This window comes from Symphalangus syndactylus, chromosome 11 (assembly GCF_028878055.3).
Source record: "Symphalangus syndactylus isolate Jambi chromosome 11, NHGRI_mSymSyn1-v2.1_pri, whole genome shotgun sequence".
Lineage (NCBI taxonomy): Eukaryota > Metazoa > Chordata > Mammalia > Primates > Hylobatidae > Symphalangus > Symphalangus syndactylus.
Window position 1 is genome coordinate 118,745,552 of NC_072433.2, and position 22,029 is coordinate 118,767,580.

The window sequence follows — 22,029 nt, forward strand, 5'->3', positions numbered from 1 at the left end:
TGAAAAAGGTAAAATTATAAAGCTTCTATAAAGAAACACAGGTGATTATGCCACCTTAGGTTAGGCAAAGATTTCTTAAACAAGATACAAAAATTACTATGCATAAAATAAAAAATTGGTAAGTTGGACTTTATAAAAATTTTAAACCTGAACATCAAAAAAAAAAGAGCTAAAAAAAAAAAAAAAAGGACCAGCCCAGAGACTGGAAGGCAATATTTGCAATGCATATATCTGATAAAGTACTTATAAACAGCCAAGACAACTCCCACAAAGCAGTAAGCAATAAACGATCCAATTTTAAAAGGATACAGGTACAACTTGGGCATTTCACAAAAGGAGATAAAATGAATGGATAATTAGTATGCGGAAATGATAATTAACAGTGTTAATCATCAGAGAAATGTAAATTAAAACATGGCCACAGCCAGGCGCAGTGGCTCACGCCTGTAATCCCAGCACTTTCGGAGGCCAAGGCAGGTGGGTCACCTGAGGTCGAGAGTTTGAGACCAGTGTGACCTACATGGGACAAACCCCATCTCTACTAAAAAAATATATAAAATTAGCCAGGTGTGGTGGCGCATGCCTGTAATCCCAGCTACTTGGGAGGCTGAGGCAGGAGAATCGCTTGAACCCAGAAGGTGGAGGTTGCGGTGAGCCACGATTGCATCATTGCACTCCAGCTTGGGCAACAAGAGTGAAACACCATTTCAAAACAAAACAAAAACAAAAACAAACAAAATGGCCACAAGCATTAAAATGGCTAAAACTGACACAACTAATAACAGCAGTGGTTGGTAATAATATGAAGCCCTTGGAACTCCCATACGTTGTTAGGAGGAGTGTAAAAGTGTACAACCATTTTTGGAATATTGCTTGGCAGCTATGATTCAGCAATTCCTCTCACAGGAATTTATCCAATAAAAATGAAAATAAATGTTCACAAATACTTTCACAGAAATGTTCACCGCAGTTTTATTTAGCCCCAAATGCTACAGAGAATGGATGAACAAACTATGATATATTCCCACATTGAAATACTACTCAGAAATACCAAGGAATGAATTACTGATCACGTGGTAACAAAAATGAACTCAAAAAATACTGTTGCATGAAAGAATCCAGACACAATGGGGCACATGCTGATAATTCTATTTACATGTAGAAGAGGTAAAACTAATGGACAATGATAGAAATTAAAGCAGTGATCGGGGTAGGGAGTGAGGGGAATGGAGGAGAAATGTATACTAAGGAACTTTCCAGAGTGATCAAAATGTTCTTTATCTTTATTGCCATTGTGGTTAAATAGATGCATATATTTTTCAAAATAAATTATACATTTAAAATATGTGCATTTTATTATATGCAAATTATAGCTCAATTTTTAAAAGAGAAAGACTACTAAAAAAAGTAATACTATATTCATCAAGTTACATTACATTATGGACATCTCAAAACAGATTTCTTTTTTTTTTTTTTGAGAAGGAGTCTCGCTCTGTCACCAGGCTGGAGTGCAGTGGTGCAATCTCAGCTCACTGAAACCTCCACCTCCTGGGTTCAAGCAATTCTCCTGCCTCAGCCTCCCAAGTAGCTAGGACTACAGGCATGCGCCACCATGTCCAGCTAATTTTTGTATTTTTAGTAGAGACAGGGTTTCACCATGTTGGCCAGGATGGTCTCAATCTCTTGACCTCGTGATGTGCCTGCTTTGGCCTCCCAAAGTGGTGGGATTACAGGCATGAGCCACCATGTCCGGCCTAAAACAGACTTATTAAACATTTACCACACTCACAACATAATGCCAGGTACTGGGAATATTCCTCTTGTCCCATTCTTTATGTATTCATTCACTGACTTAAAAGCGTTCATTCGGCATGAAAAGAAAAAGATGGCCATACCATGAAATGCTCTGTCTAATAGAAAAGACAGACATGATTTTATCAATGTGATACATACTATGACTGAGGCAAAATTACAATCTAGATAAAAGGTGTGCATAGGCAGGTCAGGTAAGAGTTTACTGAAGAAAAATCATAAAAGATATACAATAAATAACAAATAACCTGCCCAAAATAACACAGCTAGCTAGTAAATGTGTCAAAGATGGGTTTAGATTCCACGCAGTCTTTCATTCCATTATCTAAATCATTCTGCATGGCCTTGGCCTCTTGAGTAGGAAGTGATACTTCAAGTTTCAGCTTCAAGTGATGGGCAGGGGAGAAGGGCATTCTCTTCTCTGGAAGAAGAAAACAGCATCTGCTGTAATTCTTAGTGACCCTAGCTCAGGAGTGTGCAATGAAGCAACAGGCACAGCTATAAATGCAGGCTGGAGCATCAGATCAACAGACATAACCAGTTCAACACACATATACAGACTTCTTCATCCAGGCAATGAGTAAACAAAGGTTTTAAACAATAGCTGACAAGATCACTTGTGCATTTTAGAAAATCAGACAGAAACTTGAAGAACTGACAAGATAGAAGCCTGAAGAAAAGAATGTTATATACCCTGAACTAAGGAAAAGCACTGAAAATAGAAAGTGATAGAGCTAGATCTTATTTAGAAGGCAGAGATAGGACCTGGAAGACTATATGAGGAATAAAGGATGAGAATGGCTGACTCTCAGGTTTCAGATTTGATGAAAGGAGATACCATTAACCAAGATAAAGAATATCTCAGGAGGGGAGGTAAGTTTGGGATAAGGGTGTTGCCAGACTGAGTTCAAGAGGGCTGTGAGACAGCTGAAGAAAAGATGTGCAACCGATTGATGAAAAATGGTCTGGTGTCCAGGCACAGTGGCTCACACTTGTAATCCCAGCACTTTGGGAGGCCGAGGTGGGTGGATCTCCTGAGATCAGGGGTTTGAGACCAGCCTGGCCAACATGGCGAAACCCCATCTCTACTAAAAATACAAAAATTAGCCGGGCGTGATGGTGGGCGCCTGTAATTCCGGCTACTTGGGAGGCTGGGGCAGGAGAACCGCTTGAACCTGGGAGGCAGAGGTCACAGTGAGCCAAGATCGCACCACTGCACTCCAGCCTGGGTGACAGAGCAAGACTCTATCTTCAAAAAAAAAAAAAAAAAAGAAAAAGAAAAAGAAAAATGGTCTGGAGCTCAGGAGAATGGCTGGGAATAGAGTTCCAGACACAAGAGTTACTGACACACAATTGGTAGTGAAATCTTCAGGGAGAACATATTAATTGAAAATAGAAAAGAATGTGAAGAAAACAGAAAAGAATGTGAAGAACTAATAAACTAGAATTTTAGGATACATCAATATTTTAAAAACAGAGAGAAGAAAAGCAGAGAAGCCAGGGAAGATCAGTAAAGACAGACTACTAGAGAGGAAAGGAAAACTCATGGTAAAGCACTGTTACAAAAGTTAAGGAAGATGGGCCAGGCACGGTGGCTCATGTCTGTAATCCCAGCACTTTGGGAGGCCAAGGCTGGTGGATCACCTGAGGTCAGGAGTTCGAGACCGGCCTGGCCAACATAGTGAACCCTCGTCTCTACTAAAAATACAAAAATTAGTTGGGCATAGTGGCGCATGTCTGTAGTCCTAGCTACTCGGGAGGCTGAAGCAGGAGAATCGCTTGAACCTGGGAGGCAGAGGTTGCAGTGAGCCATGATTGTACCACTGTATTCCAGCCTGGGCGACAGTGAGACTGTGTCAAAAAAAAAAAAAAAAAAAAAAAAAAAAGGTTAAGGAAGATGAAAAGAAAGGAATCACACACAACGCAAATGTTGCAGAAAGACCAAAATGTATGAAGAGCAAAAGTGTTCATGGAATTTAGCAATTTGGTGTCTTTGGTACTCTTGCTGGAACAGTTTCAGTGGAGGCAGAGGGGAAGGAATAACCATATAGCAATTGATTGAAGAGAAAGAGCTGAGAAAGACAGTATGTAATATTCCATGTAAAGAAAAGGAACAGCGAGGAATAGTGTGACCATATAACCAACCATCTAAACTGCAGTTTTAAAACTAAAAAGGGATCCTAAACAGACAGAAATAAAGTGAAATTATCTTGAATCACTAAGACACATGGTCACTCAGGTAGAAGTGAGGCTACAAGAGCCCTTTTTTTAAAAAAGGGAAAAAGGTGTATGTGTATGAAATATATAGGTGTATATATAAAGGAAAAAAGGCATATATTTCCTTTCTAATATTTCCAAGTTGAGGGGAAGGAATCAGAAAAAGAATTTAAAGGTAATCAGAGAGAATTTTTGGATTAAGATCGCAGAGAAGTTAAGACACAGTATCCTGGGCAAGGGTGCCCCTAATGAACAGCAGAATACACTTAATGAGGTAAGTGTATGACCCACAGGTGAAAATTACTGCAGGTAAGTATGCAAGCTGCAGAGATGAAATCGAGCATTTATATCTGATCATTTGTGTTTTCTAAATAGCAGGGGTCAAGCATATTTACAAGCATATGTGAGGTGGGTGGCCTGAATTGGGGTATAGGATTTGAGATATAAAAGTCCAGCATAGTCATCAAAGAAAATGGGGAAAGGAGCTAGCCCAAGAAAAGCAAATGGACTATCAAACCATATTTGAGGGCCCAACTGAGTGGAAAGCCTTAAATCTGTGACAGGACTAATTTTCTGCACTACCACAGAAGATTCCAGGTGTGAAAGGGCCAAAAGTAGGCAATGGATTTAACAGGAGATTTTCTGAGCAGCCGCAATGAAAAGGAGCAAGGCTGTTAAGAGTGACAGTGAGAAAGAAAAGTCAGGACTGACTAGCTGAGGAAATGTGGCCAGAATGGAGCTGATAGGAGAAAAGCAAGTATAAAACAAACACACACAGTAGTCTCAACGAAGTTAAAGCACAAGTCTGAATAAGGATATGAGAGATCAAAGGATATGAAGTTGTGGTCAGAATGGGAAGATCTCAGAAAGAGAGGAGAGTCAGTTAGCTAACAAGGCTCAAGGTACAGCCAAGAACACATAAAAGTAGAGAATAAGAGAAGGAACTGGGAGGCCATAATGTTAGATGTGCGGGCTGCTTAAGATGACTGCACAAAGTGATCTGTAAAGAAGGACTATCAGCCAAGTGTCAGAGTTCTTGATGAACAGTGGACAATCATCTGGTACATGTCAGCCATGGATGCCAATAACAAAATAGAGCAAAGTGTGGTACAATGTCACAGGCCTCATAAAGAACAGGTTTTCATGAGAGGACAAGAATAGTTTCCAGGCAATGGTGACAGGGCCAAGTTACTAGGCCCAAAGTTGGGTAGTGTGTGGCAAAATAAACATTCCCTACTGGAAGGGCAAAAGCAAGAATTACGGCTTCTGAAGGCCAAAAAAAAAAAAAAAAAAGGTGGACAAATTGGGAAGAAAGTGGGGACACAAGGAAGGAGTTCTAAATGATGCAAAGAAAAGGCAGCATAGGCATTATTAGACGGGGGAGGGAAGGATGGAGTAAAATATGAAAGCTCACTTCATAGAGGGGCTTATATTTTGGGTCATATCTGAATAAGTTAGGAATGTCTAAAGCAGAGATGAAAATAACATAGCTTTATGTTTAAACACAAATCTTGGTGAAGCTGTTTTGGTCTAGATCAGACATCCCCAGAGTCATAAACAAAAAATGAAAACAAAATGCTGGTCAAAATCATCTGGGAAGACATGTGTACTTCTGCAGAGTATGTCCCTGAAATGGTAAAGGGTTACTAATAAAGCTCTGATTCCCTTTACCTTAGAACAGAAATAAGTTGTGACATGGAAATCTACAGACACATGAAATTAACTCAATAAACTTATCACCAAAAAGTTGCCTGACAAATTAATTGCTTAGAATATGATATTAAACAACAAACAATCACAACAGAGTGGCTCTTTTAACAGGCAAATAAGTTTAAATGTTAATAGTCATTCTAAATTTATTCATTTCATCAAGTGAAAGAAGTGAAGGAGAAGCAAAACTGACCTACCTAAAGTTGCTGTTCTGGATAGTGCTGGCTAGTGTCTCTTCTTTTCACCTGTAGCCCTACTCTATCTTCAGTGGTATTTGCTTATGCTCAGCACTCAAGTGTTTAGAATGATCTCTCATTTTACCAGAACCTAAGTCTTCTGATACTGCCTTCCACTTCATCATGTTGCTTCTTTTTTATCAAAATTTATCTGAAGACAAATGTAAGCCAAATCACTAACAGTGTTAAGTATACCACCACCATTCACACAAATTTATATGCTATAGAAAAAGTTTCCTTAGTAATTACTATTAAGCAATTATATTTAGCATATTTAAACGTTGGTAAGAAAACTATTCAGTGATGAACCACAAGCTATTTTAAGACTTTACCCAGATGTTATTTATAGTGTGTCAGCTTATCTGCTCTGCATGTTTTTTTATCTGACACCTTCAAAGAATGCTAATAGAAAATAAACATGCTGGAATAGACACTCTCCTTTACACACTGACACTGCACCTCAAAAGACCATGTGAACTCCTGTAACACACACTACTGACAACTAAAATAGGACTAAACCATGCACTCTCAATGCGGGCAAGATCACTTCCAAGAGGGCAAACTGGTTCTTGGTGGGGAAGGGAAGAGAAAAATACTTAGGTATTAAGTGGGATGTAGCCCTCAAAAGGGCCACAGTACATAGGCAAATACACAGCATATCTGTGGTGTTAAAATTTCATGGAGGGGGAATGGTGCTTAACAAAAAAGGGTGTTAATCCCTATTAAATAAAAGGTGCTGGGATAACTGGCTAGCCTTATCTGGATCCTTATTTTTTAACCATATAAAAAAATTAACTCAAGATGGAGTAAAGATTTAAATGTAAGATCTCAAACTTTAAAAATCCTAGAAGAAAACCTAGAAAATACCCTTCTCGACATTGGCCTTGGCAAAGAATTTTTGGCTAAGTCCCCAAAAGCAATTGCAACAAAAACAAAAATTGACAAGTGGGACCTAATTAAACTAAAGAGCTTCTGCACAGCAAAGAAAATTATAAACAGAGAAAACAGACAACCAACAGAATGGGAGAACACATTCACAAACTGTGCATCTGACAAAGCTCTAATATCCAGAATCTATAAGAAACTTACACAAATCAACAAGCAAAAAACAACCCCATTAAAAAATGGACAAAGGACATGAACTGACACTTCTCAAAAGATGACATCCAAGCAGCCAACAAACATGAAAAAATGCTCATTATCACTAACCATCACAGAGAGACAAATCAAAACCACAATGAGATACCATCTCACACCAATCAGACTGGCTTTTATCAAAAAGTCAAAAATTAACAGATGCTGGTGAGGCTGTGGAGAAAAAGGAACAGAAGGTAGTTTAGCCACTGTGGAAAGCAGTTTGGAGATTTCTCAAAGAACTTAAAATGGAGCTACCATTTGATCCAGTAATTCATTACTGGGTGTATATCCAAAGGAAAATAAATTGTTGTACAAAAGGACACATGCATTCATATGTTCATCACTACACTATTCATGATAACAAAGACATGGAATAAACCTAGGGGCCCATCAATGGTGGACTGAATAAAGAAAACGTGGTACAGATACACCATGGAGTAATATGCAGCCATAAAAAAGAATGAAATCATGTCCTTTGCAGCAACATGGAGGTGGCTGGAAGCCATAATCCTAAGTGAATTAACACAGGAACAGAAAACCAAATACCACATGTTCTCACTTATAAGTGGGAGCTAAACAATGAGCATACACTGACATAAACGTGGGAAAAATAGACACTGTGGACTACTAGAGGGGAGAGAGAAAAAGCATGGGTGGAAAACTACCTATAGAGTTCTATGCTCACTACCTGGGTGATGGAATCCATACCCCAGACCTAAGCATCATATAATATGCCCATGTAACAAACGTACATATGTACACCCTGTATCTAAAATAAAAGTTGAAATAAAAAAAAAAAAGAAATCAGAGTGTTAATTTTAAAAAAGGCTCCTTGGGGGAATATAAGTGAAAAAAAAGTATTGAGAAATACTGGGCTAAACACTAGTTTGTATCTCAACACATTAAAAATTGTCACCTGTAAGGAAAATACTGAAATAATTCACTTGTGTTTCTATGTGATCAACTCTCTTCCTTATCAATCATTTTAAAGTTGAATTTCATGAACCTGTAAATACCAGTTAATCTCTTCTCTTTCTCTACCCTTATTTCCATTTGACCATCCACATATTTTCACCTCTAGTTAGCATCAGAGGGTCTTACTATACAGTATACTTATCAAACATGAAGATTTTTTTAGTTCATGAATTGGGTAATTATTTGTACAGTACCTATTATGTGTCTTGCACTATGTTAGTTGTTCTTTCCTGAGCCTTATCCATCATTATTTCTCAGTGAAAACACGGAAGGTGATACAGACTATTCTAAGAAAACATTAACATCCTATGCTCCTACATGAAACAGAGAAAAAGAGGAGCCAAGTTTCAAAAGCTATGCATGTAGAATAAGGGATTCACCACCAAGACCAAGCAGTGAAAAACATTCTGAGTTTGATGACAGGAGGGAAAGAGGGAAGGAGAGAAGGAGGGAAGGAGAGAAGGAGGGAAGGAGGGAAGGAGAGAAGGAGGGAAGGAGGGAAGGAGAGAAGGAGGGAAGGAGGGAAGGAGAGAAGGAGGGAAGAAGGGAGGGAGGGAGGGACGGAAGTATGCTAAATTAGGAGGCAAGAGCCAAGCCAAAAACATTCCCAATATAGCAACATGCCAATAACTGGCCACCATCAGAAACCAAAAGCACCACAGCCAATTGAAGAAATATTTTCTGAACGTTGGTAAAGTTCTCTGAGTTTTTAAAAACCTCTGAATAGATTTTACTTTAAACAAATCTGCTAACTGACCAACTTTTAAATATGTCTCCTGACAGCAAAGTATATGGTCATATAATGCTCTATTACTTTACGCAACATTTAATTTTTTGGTCCTATAAAGAAATAGCATTCATCATTCCCTCTGTAAAACATACTGACCAGGAAGTCCTAGCTGGAGCAATCCAACAGGAGAAAGAAAAAGAGGGCATACAAATTGGAAAGGAAGAAGTCAAATTAAGCCTGTCTGCAGAGACATCATCTTACATTTGGAAAAACCTAAAGACTCTACGAAAAACCTATCAGAACTGGTAATTTCAGTACAGTTGCAGGATACAAAATCAACATAAAAAATCAGTAGCATTTCTACATGCCACCAGTGACCAATCTGAAAAAGAGTTTTTTAAAGTAATCCCAATTACAGTAACTACAAATAAAACATCTAGGAACTTCACCAAAGAAGTGAAAGGTCTCTACAATAAAAATTATGAAACAGTAATGAAAGAAATGAATGAGGACATTAAAAAATGGAAACATACTCCATGTTCATAGATTGGAAGAATCAATATTGTTAAAATGTTCACACTACCCAAAACAATCTGCAGATTCAATGCAATCCCTTTCAAAATACCAATGACATTCTTCACAGGAATAAAAAAAAAAAAATCCTTAAATTCGGAACCACAAAAAAAAACACAAAGAAAACCATGGAACCACAAAAGATCCAGAATAGCCAAAGCTATCCTAAGCAAAAAACACAACTAGAGGAATCACATTACCTGACTTTAAATTATACTACAGTGCTATAGTAACCAAATCAGCATGGTACTGGCATAAAAACAGACACACAGACCAATGGAAGAGAATACGGAACCCGGAAACAAATCCTACAGTGAATTCACTTTCCAACAAAGCTGCCAAGAACATACATTTGAGAAAGGACAGTCTCAATATAAGGCCCTGAGAAAATTGGATATCCATATGCAGAAGAATAAAACCAGACTCCTATCTCTCACCATATACAAAAATTAAATCAAAGTGGATTAAAGACTTAAATCTAGGACCTCAAACTATGAAACTGCTAAAAGAAAACATTGGGAGAACTCTCCAGGATATTGAACTAGGCAAAGATTTTCTGAGAAACACAGGTTATTAAAGTGAAAACAAACAAATGGAATCACAACAAGTCGTAAAAAGTTTCTGCACAGTAAGGGAAACAATCAACAAAGTGAAGAGACAACCCATAGAATGGGAGAAAATATCTGCAAACCACCCATCTGATGAGGGATTAATAACCAGAATGTATAAGGAGCTCAAACAACTATATAGGAAAAAAAAATCAAATAATCCAATTAAACATAGGCAAAAGACCTGAATAGACATTTCTCAAAAGAAGACATACAGATGGCAAACAGGTATATGAAAAGGTGCTCAACATCACTGATTATCAGAGAAACGCAAATCAAAACTACCATGCAGTATTATCTCACCCCAGTTAAAATGGCTTTTACCCAAAATACAAGCAATAATAAATGCTGGTGAGGATGTAGAGAAAAGGGAACCATCACATAGTGTTGGTAGGAATGTTAGTACAACCACTATGGAGAACAGTTTGGAGGTTCCTCAAAAAAACTAAAAATAGAATTACCGTATGATACAGCAATCCCACTGCTAAGCATATACCCAAAAGAAAGGAAATCAGTGGGAAGCAACCTAAACATCCATCAACAGATGGATAAAGAAAATATGGTACTTATGCACAATAGAGTATTATTCAGTCATAAAAAAGAATGAGATCCTGTCATTTGCAACAACATGGAAGTCATTATGGTGAAATAAGCCAGGCACAGAAAGACAAACTTTGCATCTTCTCACTTATTTGTGGGAGCTAAAAATTAAAACAATTGAACTAGTAGAGATAGAGTAGAATGATGGTTACCACAGGCTGAGAAGGGTAGTGGCAGGGGGAGTGAGGATGGTTAATGGGTACAAAAATATAGTTCAGTAGAATGAATAAGATCTAGTGTTTGATAGCACAACAGGGTGACTACAGTTAACAATAATTTATTGTACATTTAAAAATAACTAAAAGTATAATAGGATTGTGTGTAACACAAAGAAAGGGTAAATGCTTGAGGAGACAGATACCCCATTTACCTTGATGTGATTATTACACACTATATGCCTGTATTAAAATATCTCACATACTCTGCAAATGCAAAGAAATACACACACACACACACACACACACACACACACACACACACACACACACGACTACATTGGCCAGCAAAAGACTGGCAAATGAACGCATATTGGTCCCTTCTCACATTGCTGTAAAGAAATACCTGAGACTGTGTAATTAAAGAGTTTTAAATGGCTCACAGTTCTGTAGGCTGTACAGGAAGCATGATACTGGCATCTGCTCGGCTTCTGGGGAAGCCTCAGGAAAACTTACATTTGTGGAGAAAGGCGAAGGAGAAGGAGGCACCTCATGGCAGGAGCAGGAGGAAGAAAGAAAGGGGGGAGGTGCTACACAGTTTTAGGTCTATAAGAACTCCACCCCCATGATCCAATCACGTCCCACCAAGCCCTACCTCCAACACTGACGATAACAGTTCAACATGAGATTTGGGCAGGGACACAGATCCAAACCATATCAATATTTACATGTTTTAAGCTAAAAATAAAATGTTACAATATATAATTTTTAAATTTCTCACTTCACTTGACTTTTCCATTAATATGCAAGCCTCAATTGTATCAAATAAGAGGGCTTTTAATTGTCCTTGTGATATGTTTACTATGCATTAAAACAATTGTGAGCATATGGTCCTGTTATCAGTAATTCCTAACCATTTCTAGTAAGATACCTTTTGATATAGTTTGGATCTGTGTCCCTGCCAAAATCTCATGTTGAAAGTAATCCCCAGTATTGGAGATGGAGCCTGGAGGGAGGAGATTGGATGATGGGGATGAGTTTCTCATGAATGGTTTAGCACCATCCCTTTGATGCTGTCCTTGCATGAGAGAGCTCTCTTGAGATCTGGTTGTTTAAAAGTGTGTGGTACATCCCCTCGCCTTTTTTTTGCTCCTGCTCTAGCCATGTGAAGTGCCTGCTCCTCATTCATCATCTGCCATGACTACAAGTTTCCTGAGGCCTCTCCAGAAGCCAAGCAGATGCCAGCATTATGCCCCTTGCACAGCCTACAGAACCATGAGCCAATTAAACCTCTTTTCTTTATAAATCATCAAATCTCAGGTATTTCTTTATAGCAATACAAGAATGGCCTAAAACACTTTTTTTTTTTTTTTTTTTTTTTTTTTTTTGAGACAGGGTCTCACTTTGTCACCCAGGCTGGAGTACAGTGACGTGTCCATGGCTCACTGCAACCTCGACCTCCTGGGCTCAAGTGATCCTCCCACCTCAGCCTCCCAGTAGATGGGACCACAGGTGTCCACCACCACACCTGGCTAATTTTTGTTTCTTTAGTACAGATGAGGTTTCGCCATGTTGCCCAGGCCCATCTCAAACTCGTGGGCTCAGTCTGTCCACCTCAGCCTCCCAAAGTGCTAGGATTCGGGGTGTCAGCCTCCGCACCTGGTCATACCTATTTAATGTTTTTAAAAAATTAAGTACACAGTAACTAACAAAATACGACTGAAAGATACTATGAATTTAGTATAGCACTACTGAAAAGAACATCTATATGCATTTGACAACCAGAACTACACATGCATCAATTATTTACTGTTTATAGATAGTACTCAATATTTTTGTAGAATAGAGGACTAGATCCAATAACTATCCTCACTCAGAGATCAAAATTTTGCCATTTTCAGGCACGAAAATGGCTGTTATACTGCTCTATGACACTACATTTGGTGAAATTAAAACTTTCTTAAAGGTAAGTAGAAGCACGCTTTCTTTAAGATGCATCATACAGCTGGGTGTGGTGGCTCACACCTGTAATTCCAGCAATTTGGGAGGTTGAGACAGGAGGACTGCTTAAGGCCAGGAGTTCAAGACCAGCCTGGGCAACATAGTGAGCCCCTGCCTCTACAAAAAATGAAAAATTAGCCAAGTATGCTGGTGCACGCCTGTAGTCCCAGCTACTTGGGAGGCTGAGGTAAGAGGATCACTCGAGCCCAGGAGGTCCAGATTGCAGTGAGCTATGACAATGTTACTGCACTCCAGCCTGGAAGACAGAGGGAGACCCTGTCTGGGGAAAAAAAAAAAAAAAGCATCATGAAAACTTTTCTTTCAGTGAATGGAAGTGTTTGAGGGAGAAACACCTTTCTAAGACATGTTTTCTTTTCCATTGATTCATATTACATGGGTTCATAGATTCAGCTATAAAAGGCAAATGTAAGCATGCTTTCTTTCAGATGCATCATAAACTGTTTTCTTTCAGTGAATGGAAGTGTTTGATGGAAAATCACCTCCTTAGGCAAACCTTGAGGATATGTTAGAACATGTTTCTTTCTCCATTAGTACCTATTAGGATGAGTTGAGAAATCCAGCAATAAAAGGCAAATGTAAGCATGCTTTCCTTAAAAAGAAACCAAAACTATTTTAATCCACATTTTAAAGAATATTAAACCCTTTTAATCTGCATGTAAATATCCTTTCTTCTATTCTGATGTCTTCATTCTAAGTATCTGATATTGGCTTTTGTTCCAGTGGTTTATCTTTACAGTATATAACTCTAAAGCACATAACAGGTGATACTTTCTTTACCTTTTCCTTTTCCTTTGTATTTTGGCAGAATTTCATACTTGACCTTCATGACACTTACTAAATACCCCACTTAACAACTCTACTTTTTATTAACAACCCTATAAAACCTAATTTTGTCACAGAAGTTTTCATTTCTGTGCAATCTTTATGTTCTCCATCTCCCTTTTCATTGTAATCTTACATCTTCTTTGCCAAGTATCTTCTTCTCATGTTCTGCTGTTTCAGAAAACATTCTTTCTTGCATCCTATTGAGGATCCCAAATTATCTGATTACAAATTTTGATTCCAACTAGTAAATTTCAGAAATCTAATCTTTTTCTAAGTCTGCAGATTAATATTCCCTTTCCTCTATTCTGTAGTGTTACAGGGTCTCACTCTGTCACTCAGGCTAGAATAGTGTAACCTTGAACTCCTGGGCACAAGCGATCCTTCTGCCTCAGCCTCCAAGTAGTGAGGACTACAGAAAGGGTCTTGCTATGTGGCCCAGGCTGGTCTCGAACTCCTGGTCTCCATCAATCCTCCTGCCTTGGCTTCCCAAAGTGCTGAGATTACAGGCATCAGCCACTGCAGCTGGCCTGTAGTTTTTAAAGCCCTGCCCCTACTTATCTTTAACAAGAAGAGACTTCTCCAATCCAAAATGTTTAAATTTCCCTGGTCCCAATCCACAATTCAGTTGAATGCTGGTTAAATCTCCTTCTAAGTTATGTAGCCAGGAAGCAGTCAAGCCCAAATGTCATAGTCTAGAAGGTTTCTGTACTGGTCAGGGTTCTCCAGAGAGGTGGAAACAACAGAATATATATACAGATATATGAGAGGGGATTTATTAGGAAAATTGGCTCATGAGATTACAGAGGCTGAGAAGTCTCATGACAGGCCATCTGCAAGGTGGAGACCCGGGATGCAAGCAGCATGGCTCAGTCCAAATCCAAACACCTCAGAACCAAGGAAACCAATGGTGTAATTCTCAGTCTGAGGTCAAAGGCCTAAGAACCCGGTGAGCCACTGGTATAGGTCTTTGAGTTCAAAGGACAGACAGCCTGGAGTTCTGATGTCCAAAGGCAGGACAACGTTCCAGCTCCAGAAGAAAGACAGAGGAAATCCCATTTCCTCTGCCTTTTTTTGTTCTATCTAGGCCCCCAGCCAACAGGATTGTGCCTGCGTATGTTGAGGGCTGATCTGCACTCCGTCCACAGACTCCCACACCAAATCTCCTCGGGAAACACCCTTCACAGACACACTCAGAAACAATGCTCTTCCAATTTCTAGGCATTCCATAATCCAGTCAGGCTGACACCTAACATTAACCACCACAGCTTATATCACTGCAACTCTACTGCACTCCACTTGAAAGTATCTCCTACTATCAGGCTTAAAAGAAATTTTCTTGGCCAGGCGTTGTGGCTCACGCCTGTAATCCCAGCACTTTGGGTGGCCGAGGTGGGCAGATCACGAGGTCAAGAGATCAACACCATACTGGCCAACACATGGTGAAACCCTGTCTCTACTAAAAATACAAAAATTAGCTGGGCGTGGTGTGCGCCTGTAGTCCCAGCTACTCGGGAGGCTGAGGTGGGAGAATCGCTCGAACCCAGGAGGCAGAGGCTACAGTGAGCCAAGACTGCACCACTGCACTCCACCCTGGTGACAGAATGAGACTCTGCCTCAAAAAAAAAAAAAAAAAAAAAAAAAAAAAAAAAAAAAACAGAGAAATTTTCCTAAGCAGGTAGGACCATCAGTGACAAGACATCATTTTGTACCAGTTTCTATATAATTCAAATTGATTTTGTAAGCAGTGGAAATTCTTTCCAGATTGACAACTGGTTAATCACAAATTAACCTAAATACCATAGGAAGAAGCTGTGAGAGATAATGAATGATAATGAATGTAATAAAACTTCAATTACTTTGCTAAACAAGTGAGTAAATGCCTATTTCAAGAAGTACCATTTTAATGCTGGAAGCCTGCATACATAGTAATCATTTTTCTATCTAAGGAATTATAATTCTCTAATCTGACAGGAAAATAATTCCATGACTGATTTGCTAATCTCAGTTCCAAAGATTTTAGTTATCAATTTAGGACTTATTTGTATCACAAAATCTTAATATTTATATAGGCTGTTTATATCCAATTATTTTTCTCTAACTACATCTTAATATATTAAATGTTGTAAGAACACTAATCTTTAGACTTATTTTGTCATAATAAATTCAACTATACTCAGGGTATTAATGTAATTCTAGTGACTGTAATTTACGTTTCAATGACAGGGATAGTCGACTGCTTGGCCATAGAATTACTATCATCATTTAATCAAATTAGATGTGAAAAAAATACCATAACCAAAATATAAATTATTATCAGCATTAAAGTTCCAAAATTCATTTATATTTATTGTACAATTTAACATGAATAGAATTATATGCACAAAAAATTCATTAACATGAATTCTTGATAAAAATGGCATATTGGCAAATAGTAGATTTCTATACCATAAGAGGCTATCATGTATCATAATATGCTATCATATTTACTTAGTATTTTTCAGCAATACATATACCTAATCGAAATGTACCTGGCCTATGTGGTTTAACTTTCTGACATTAACTCTATATACCTGTGAACTTAAACACTACAGCAAAACACTGGAAGAATGTTAAATGAGCTAAAACAATAGAGACCCAGTATCCAAGTTGTTCAACTGGGTCATACATAGTTTTTTGTTTTTTTTCTTTTAAAAAAGGGGAACTTGTATAATGTGACTTATTTAAAATAAAAAACAGGCCGGCACGGTGGCTCATGCCTGTAATACCAGCACTTTGGGAGGCTAAGGCGGTTGGACCACCTGAGGTCAGGAGTTCAAGACCAGCCTGGCCAGCACGGTGAAACCCCATTTCTACTACAAATACAAAAATTAGCCGGGGGTGGTGTAATCCCAGCTACTCGGGAGCCTGAGGCAGGAGAATTGCTTGAACCCGGGAGGCAGAGGTTGCAGTGAGCCAAGATTGCGCCACTGCACTCCAGCATGGGCGAGAGAGCGAGACTTCATCTCAAAAACTAATAATAAAATAAAATAAATACAATGTACCTAAATTAGTATAAGGCCATTACTAATTCAAATTATTTAACTCAAATGACTAAGTGGGGACACACATTCAAGGTGTTCACAAAGCATCAAAAATAATTCTAAATAAATTCAGGTCCATGTCAGTAAAATTAGAGAATACTTTAACTATAAAAATAACTGGATTATGATCAACACACTAATACAATGTAAGCTTTTAATTGACATTTTACTTATAAATATATATATGGGATACAAACACAAAAGCACACTGCTTTCCAAAAATCTGCAGTGAAGGTTCCCATGTAGACATACCAAGAAAGAAGAGAGACGAATGGCAGAAAGGAATCATAAAATATACATAAACCAAGGACTAACATACTGGTATTTATGAATTATATATTTTAAAACAATAATTAATACTTACTTAAAACATTTTCAAGAAGTCATTCTAATAATTAAGATTATCATAATTTAAATTAACTTCCAATAAAATAAGTCTATCTAAAATCTTGGCATTTAAAATTTTCAGATATTTTAAAGCAAACATATCACCAAATTTATAACTAGATTTGGATTATTTTGATGTTAACACACTTGAATATCACATTAAGTTAAGCTCTACATTAGTGGCATCCTATTTCTCTTAAGCAGTTCCACTTTTCAAAATCCTTAAAAACTCCAGTCATGCACAACTGTCAACCCAGGTTAATAATAGCAATGAACCACATTTATCTGAAACCACAAGACTATCAGGTGACATACCAAGAAGTCTGAATTTAACTCAAATAAAAGGCTCTCCATGCTGCAATGCAAAAAGGCTTAATCCTAGCAATGGAACCATGAGGGACTGGGAGCCTTTAAGAAATCTGTTGCCCACGACAAAATCTATTTTTGCAAAAGGCTCCATCTATCCAGTCCTACCATTTCACAAGTAACATCCTGCTTTTTTGTTTCACTGAAGAGTCTGGGATTTTTACAGAAGCAATTATGACTGCTTTTCAATTCCTTTATCTCTTCTACTACAAGTACATGACTATGAGAAAATCAATCTAAGTATTCTGTAAACTAAGTGCTGTCCTGGCAGCTAGTGCAGACCAGAAATGCCAATGTATGTATTTTTTAAGGACGCTTTAACTAAACAAGGTCTGGTCCGGAGTAAGAGTGCTCAGGCAACCAATGGGTCTTCAACAATCCTTATCTATAAGAAATTGAGGTTTATCTAGTAAACAAGAAAACACAATAGTTCCTTTCTCAACTTCTGTATGTCCCAACTCTGCTATTTCAGACAAGTCCACATACACATTCTTGGAAGCCATAGCAAGCTTGTATTCTACCCAGCTGACAAGCAAGTTGAAAAGCAGGCCCTAATGATCACAGGGCCGAGACTGGTCAGTATGTAAACTGGCTCACTAATCTGAACTCTTGTGTTAAGTTCAAGCAGACAAGTCTAGCAGAAAATACTGCCTTTTAATTTATAAACCTCAATAAGACTACCATATTGTAATACATTAAGCAGCTGGTTCATGAAATAGAGACATTTTAGAATGCTTTACAAGCACTGTCTTTCAGTGGGTTTGTATTTTAATATGTATCAGCATGTTCTTTTAGAAAAACCAAGAGGTGCATCTGTGTATGTATCCCGATAGGACTAATTCAGTAACAGAAATGCCTTAATACAATGGGCTATTAATCTATAAGGTAACAGACAATATGTTGAGACCAAGAATCATTCCTCACACCCAACATGCCAAAAACAGAAGAATGGGCTCTGAATCAGCCAAACTTAGATTTAAATTCCACCTCTGCCACATACTGATTCACTGTGATTATAAAGAACTGCCTTAACTTCTCTAGTCCTCAATTATTTGTCTATAAAGTAAGATTACCTCTAAGATTGGTATAGGGATAATGTTTCTCTCTTCAACCCTTAGAATGTGCATCACACACATCAAGATCTCCAAAGTGATTATCACGTGAAGAAAAGCAAGGTTCAAAACTGTATGTATACCATCAGTATAGAGGCAAACAAACACATCACTTTGTTTGCATGTGCACCAAACAGTTTCAAGAAAGATGAATTCGAAACAATACAAAGACATAAATTCTAACTAGTTAACTCAGAATTAACTATTAAAAGATGTAACCCCAAGGAAAAGAAAATTGAATTGGAGAAAGGGAAACATTTATCCTTTCTACATTATGATTGTCTGTACCTCTAGTCTGATACTAAAACTTCACATTCATTTCAAGAAGCACTTCTTTGAATCCCCAGGATTGTATATCCTTTCCTCCAAGGAATACGAAATAGCTTAATAACCATCACACTCTTTTTTTTTTTTTTTTTTTTTTTTTTGAGACGGAGTCTCGCTCTGTCGCCCAGGCCCAGGCTGGAGTGCAGTGGCGCAATCTCAGCTCACTGCAAGCTCCGCCTCCCGGGTTCACGCCATTCTCCTGCCTCAGCCTCTCCGAGTAGCTGGGACTACAAGCGCCCGCCACCACGCCCAGCTAATTTTTTGTATTTTTTAGTAGAGGCGGGGTTTCACCGTGGTCTCGATCTCCTGACCTCGTGATCCGCCCGCCTTGGCCTCCCAAAGTGCTGGGATTACAAGCGTGAGCCACCGCGCCCGGCCATAACCATCACACTCTTAAGGCAGAACATGATTTGTTTTTCCACTGAAGGGTTTCAGGATGGGAAAGAACTGGCCAGAGAAAAGCTTGATGCCCACTAGCTTGAAAACCAGCAAAGTGCCACAAAACCAAGAAACAATGAATGAAAAAGGAACATGTTCCAAAACAGGAAAGCCAATAGTTGAATTAATTAGAAGTTTATTTATCTAAAGTCAACCTACTAAGTCTACTCATCCAGATGCTCAGATCAAAAATCTTGAAGTCCTCTCAATTCACTTATAACAGCACCCAATCATACTAGTTCTCCTTTTACCTTAAAGAAAAAAGCGTTCTTCTCCCTCTCCACGTCTACAGAGTTGATCCATCCCTTCCAGTCTCCTGTTAAATCTTACCTATTCCTTATACCTCTGATTTGTTTCTTTCATCTATTTCTCTTTAAAAAGTTTTATGTTATGTTACTGTCACATGTACCTTCCCTTCTAAACCAAACATGAAAAACAGTCTTAAGCACAGCCTCTTATGTTCCATTCCACCTACGCACATTTGACACTATGACCTCCTTGCACTCTACTCCCTAGTACCATCATCTGATACCATGAGATGGGAGTCCAAGAAATTACCATTTCCTGGCTATCCTTCTGAATTCAGATATATTAGGGTTTGGAGCCCAGGTAGGTGTGTTTCTTAAAACCTTCACGCATACAAAGGAATACTACTTTGCAACAAAAATAAACTACTGATACATGGAGGAATAACATGCATAAAGTCAAAGGCATTTATACTAAGTGAAAGAACCTGATACAAAAGGCTACACAATGTATGATATCATTTATAAGACATTCTGGAAAAGGCCAAACTGTAAGGATAAAAATCACATCAGTTCTTGCCAGGGGCTCGATGTGGAGGAGAAGAGAATCACTAAAAGGTACAGGGAACTTTCTAGGGTAATATTCTATATCTCAACTGTAGTGTTGCTTATATGACTATACATTGTCAGACTCATCAAACTGCAAACCTAAAAAAGAATAAATTTTACTGCATGTAAACTATATCTGAATAAAACAAATTCAAGCCAAAAAAACCCATTGCTGATGACTGTAATGATCTAAAAGTGATTGATCTAAAGGGTAAAATTTCAAAATCTCTCACCCCAATTGCCTACTAAGAAAACTGTTACCTGAATCTCAGCCTACCTAAAACTTACTAAGTACAACTAAATTTCTCTATCTTCTCCACCATGCCTACTCTTCCCTCCTGCATTCCTTACCTTGATAGCTCTATGTTTTGGCACTACCATGGCCCATGCCCCAGTCTCCCAACAGGGTAGATTGAGGCCACAACTTCTCCTTCACATCCCATATTCAGTCAAGCACAGAATCCTCTTCTCCCAGATATGGATCTCTGTTTCCCATCTCTCTGCTACCATCATGACCCTGCCCTCTCTAACCTGTAATAACTGCAACAGTGCTTCACTGGCCTCTGCTTCTAATCTCTTCCCACTCTGTCCCATTTTTCTGTCATGATGCCAACTGAGATAACTTCCTAAAACACAAAGCTGATTGTATCATATCATTGTAAGTTACCAGTTGCCCAGTATACACAAAACTCTCCTTATAATCTGAGCCCCAGCATTATCTCAACCTCTCATCTCTTGCCATTCCCTTAAATGTGTATCTTGACTTTCAATAATCATCAAACCTGTCATATCCCTTCCTGATGCTATTCCTATGAGCATGCCTCAATTCTGAGTACCTCTTCCTTACTTCATCCAACCTGAAAATTCCAATGTATACTAAATTTAGAATACAGCTCAACGCTACCTCTTCTAACAGAAGTAATCTCCCATATATATCCCCAAATTATTTATCTAGCTCTAGTAATAACCATCTGTTTAATGTTTACTGGATACTGTGAGATTATAAAAATGTAAAGATAAATGAGACAAAATCCCTGCTCAGGTTTCAATTATTATATAACTACCCACTGAAGTGTCAGTCTCACAGCCTAAACTAAAGCTCCTAGAGCAGGGATTCTTAACGTGCAATCTGCTGACCCACACAGATCTGTGGTTTGGTGTGCCAGTCAACTTGGATGGGGAATGAATTGTAGTTAGAGATTTCCACCAATCTCTAACTACCATTTAGCGTTTCCTTCTATTAAAATGCAGGCAACAAACTTCAGAGGTATTGAGGTTCCTATAACTTTGATCACCAGTAGGAATCATAGATAGTTTCATCATTCTACAGCTGATGTAGATACCTAGAAAAATGTGTTTACGCTCATCATTATTCAAAATTACAATACTCATGAGATCCACTGGTAGGTCTTGTTATTTTATGAGTTTATAATGTAGTATGTGCTACTATATTAGAAATTTAATATTCTGACAACTAGTTCAACATAAGTTTCCTTTATAATCCTCTATGTATTTCATTTTAAGTGTTTCTAAACATTTTTATGAGAAGAGGTTTGTGTATAGGTTTTACCAGGCTGCCAAATGGGTATTTGGCAGGAAAAATAATTAAGAATCATTAATCATTCTTAATCTCATTCTCTACAGAATCTCATTCTTCTATGAAGCCCCAGTACAGTGGCTGGCATTAAAAAGAGGGAGCAGGGGGAGGATGTGCCCAACACGTGCTTACCAAACGAATGAAACAATTATGTTTGAAGTCAATTGTTTAATTCCTTTGCATTTTGAGACAGAGTCTCATTCTGTTAACAAGCTGGAGTGCAGTGACGTGATCATAGCTCACAGCAACTTTGAACTCCTGGGCTCAA

The 22,029-nt window shown here is 38.3% G+C and overlaps 1 protein-coding gene across 6 annotated transcripts in view; it reads right to left on the reverse strand.

Moving 5' to 3' along the window:
- The window catches only part of FNIP1 (folliculin interacting protein 1), a 156,425-nt gene that overhangs the window by 112,015 nt on the left and 22,381 nt on the right, over window positions 1-22,029 (reverse strand). The window contains exon 1 of one of the 6 annotated variants that reach the window (XM_063612395.1): window positions 5,937-6,177. The exons of the other annotated variants lie outside the window; for them this stretch is intronic. The gene's annotated coding sequence lies outside the window, so the exon portion shown is untranslated. Of the gene's footprint in view, window positions 1-5,936; window positions 6,178-22,029 lie in introns of those variants that run through there. 6 annotated transcript variants of the gene reach the window in all.